Source organism: Frankliniella occidentalis, unplaced genomic scaffold (genome assembly GCF_000697945.3).
Source record: "Frankliniella occidentalis isolate FOCC.00 unplaced genomic scaffold, Focc_3.1 Scaffold20, whole genome shotgun sequence".
Taxonomy (NCBI): Eukaryota; Metazoa; Arthropoda; class Insecta; order Thysanoptera; family Thripidae; genus Frankliniella; species Frankliniella occidentalis.
The window spans coordinates 442,114-444,715 of NW_026267150.1; the positions used below are offsets into that span (position 1 = coordinate 442,114).

General features: G+C 57.7%; 1 protein-coding gene across 1 annotated transcript in view; it reads left to right on the forward strand.

The window, feature by feature from the left end:
- LOC113208670 (uncharacterized) overlaps positions 1-2,602 on the forward strand; it is a gene marked incomplete in the record, with an annotated part of 9,074 nt that overhangs the window by 3,940 nt on the left and 2,532 nt on the right.

A 2,602-nucleotide genomic window follows, 5' to 3' on the forward strand; every position in this document is an offset into this window, starting at 1 on the left:
GGGGCTACTGGGCGGGCAAGAACACGAGACGACAAGTTGTCTGCTGATTGGAGCGCCGGCCAGCAGCGTGTCAGTAGGTTAGCAGCATGTACACGCCATCCTCTCGCGAAAATTTTTGAAGAATAAAACACGTGCCCGTTCAATTAAATGCAAGCTGCATATCTCTCAGGGTTGTCTTTGAAGGTTTTCTATTCATTTTACAAGGCCAAGGCCCTCGGAATCCTCCTGCAGCTGTGAAGTCGCCGCTCCGGCCTTGTTTTTGCCGCCCCCGTTTGGTCTTCCCCGCTGATCCCAATTCCTGCGCTGGGTCGGATTTTAACTGGAACTGGGCAGGGCGGGGTGGGACGGGGCGGGGCGGGGACGGGCCAGACGAGCCAGGCAGCCAGGCCAGGCTGCTGCACTTTAATTACTCAGAGGCAACAGGACCCCGCTGGCCAGGCCGAACCTCCATGTTTACGCCCCTCGTTTTCATTGTTCGAAAAATGCACTGTGCAATTCGTTACCGTATCAGTTGCTTTCCGAAACAGTGACAGACAGTGGGCACGAAGGGTAATCGTATGGTAGGAAAATATCATCTGAAACGGAATAATAGTGTTTCGAGTCTCGGCTAAAGTTTAGCACCAGAGATGAAAAATAACCCTATAGACCTAGACATTTTCTTCGTTCCAGTGAAAATTTTTGAACTGCCCAGTAGCTTCCCACCACCGAATGTATAAACCATATACCCAATAACTTTTAGTAGGTATATTAGTTGAATAAATCTTAATACTACTTCAGCATCCGTTTTTCACGGGGGTGTAAACTTAAACTGACCAGCTATGGATTCGCAAACTCAACTGATTGTTTTTGTTGCTGCGCGTAAGAAAGAGGCCCCCATTTACACATCAACGTGTCGGGTGCTACAACCCCCGCCCGCCCGCGAGCCCACCTCCCGCCGCGTTCACATTGATTGAATCTGACGGGGGCTATGGCTGGGCGGGCGGCGGAGAGCGGATGAGCCAATCCTCGTCACTGCCAATAATATCCAAGCGCGGCTAATGTCTGTCCGTTTGTTTGCTCTCATAACAACACCAGCCGCGCGCGCCCGGGCGCAACAGGCGGCCGCGCGCTTGGACTGGCAGATTGGGCTCCCGAGAACACGGAAAGCGCGCGGGGGCGCGTGCGTGTGTGTGCGTACGTGTGTTTGTGCGTGTGTCCGTACCTGTGTGTTGGGGGGGTGGGGTGGTGCCCTCCCGGTATAGTTATTGACCTGCTGAACTTCACATCAGCAGGCCCGGGCCGAGCTGACCGCCGTGGTGCGCTGCGCGTGCTGTTTTTGTTGTGTGATTGTGTTTCCCTTTTGGGTAAATCAAACAGGTCCGCCTCCCTCCCTCCCGCCCCGCCCCGCGCTGCGACCCACAGCCACCAGCCCAGTTGGCAGAAGTCCGCGTGGAATTGGGTGCGGCGGCCCTCATCCATTCGTCATGCAGCACGCGCCTACGCGCCTAGTTCCTCGAACACCGCCCCCCCCCCCTTTCTGACCCGCAGCCCCACACCCGCAATGCCTTTCGTGGTGGTGCTTGAGGCCACGCCACGCCACGCCGCGCACCAACACCAATTGAATCAGCCGGAATGAGTGTCGGATGACTTTACTTCCAGCTGGCTGCTAACTTTCTTTCTCATCATATATATGTCTGAGACGCCTGAGATGCTGCGGGGAGCGGCGGCCGGGCGGGGCGCGGCGGGGGTTGGGGGTGGCGAGACCAGGCCCGGGGGCGGGAATGGTGGCGCTGTGCCGTTGGGCAGCGCAAGAGCTACGGGCTGCGCCTGGCTGTGGAGAGAAAACTTGACCTCAGAAAAAAACAACAACATACAACTGATTCTCTTGCGGCGCCCGTGTCGGGGAAACAAGACTGCTCAGCTGCGTGGCGCCGGCCCCCGCCCCGAGTGTAACGAACACCAATTATAATCCTTTCTTTGGCACCCCCAAGGCCGGCTCGGCTCGGCGCGGCAACAAACTCGCAGCATACATTCTGTTCCCAGAGAGGATGAGGCCGGATTATAAACTCGGGTCGGTCGTGGCGGTTATACACTGCAGCCGCGGGAGCGCCTGCGAGACGCCGGGTAGGCACGCCCGCCTTGCACGCTCGCGCAACGGGCGTGCCTACCTGCCAGGCGCCCGCCCCACGACCACCATACCGAGCCAGCGGCGCGTACCACATCGCTCGTCGGGGTCGGGCGAGGCGGTGGACACTGAGCCTAAAGGTCCCCCAGACCCCAGACCAGAACTGAGCTCATCCCTATCAGCCACACCGGTTCGTTACCTAAACGGCCTGGGCCGGTCTCGTTGTTGTTGAATAAGGGGAAAAGACGATAAGCATTATCACGTTTGCCACACTCAATACAGTGTGCGTCTTGAAAATTACGACATGGTTCCGATATTCAGACTTTGTTTCATCATCCAGAAGCAGAAGGACTTATCAAATGACTCATTCGCCTGCAGCCAAAGGCGCGCGTCCTCTCCGGCTCCGGTCCCCCGGTCCCTGCTAGCTGTCAGGCTCGAGCCCCCCCGCGCGTTGAATCACCCTCCCGATCACGGCGGGCTGTGCGCCCTCGGGCTTAT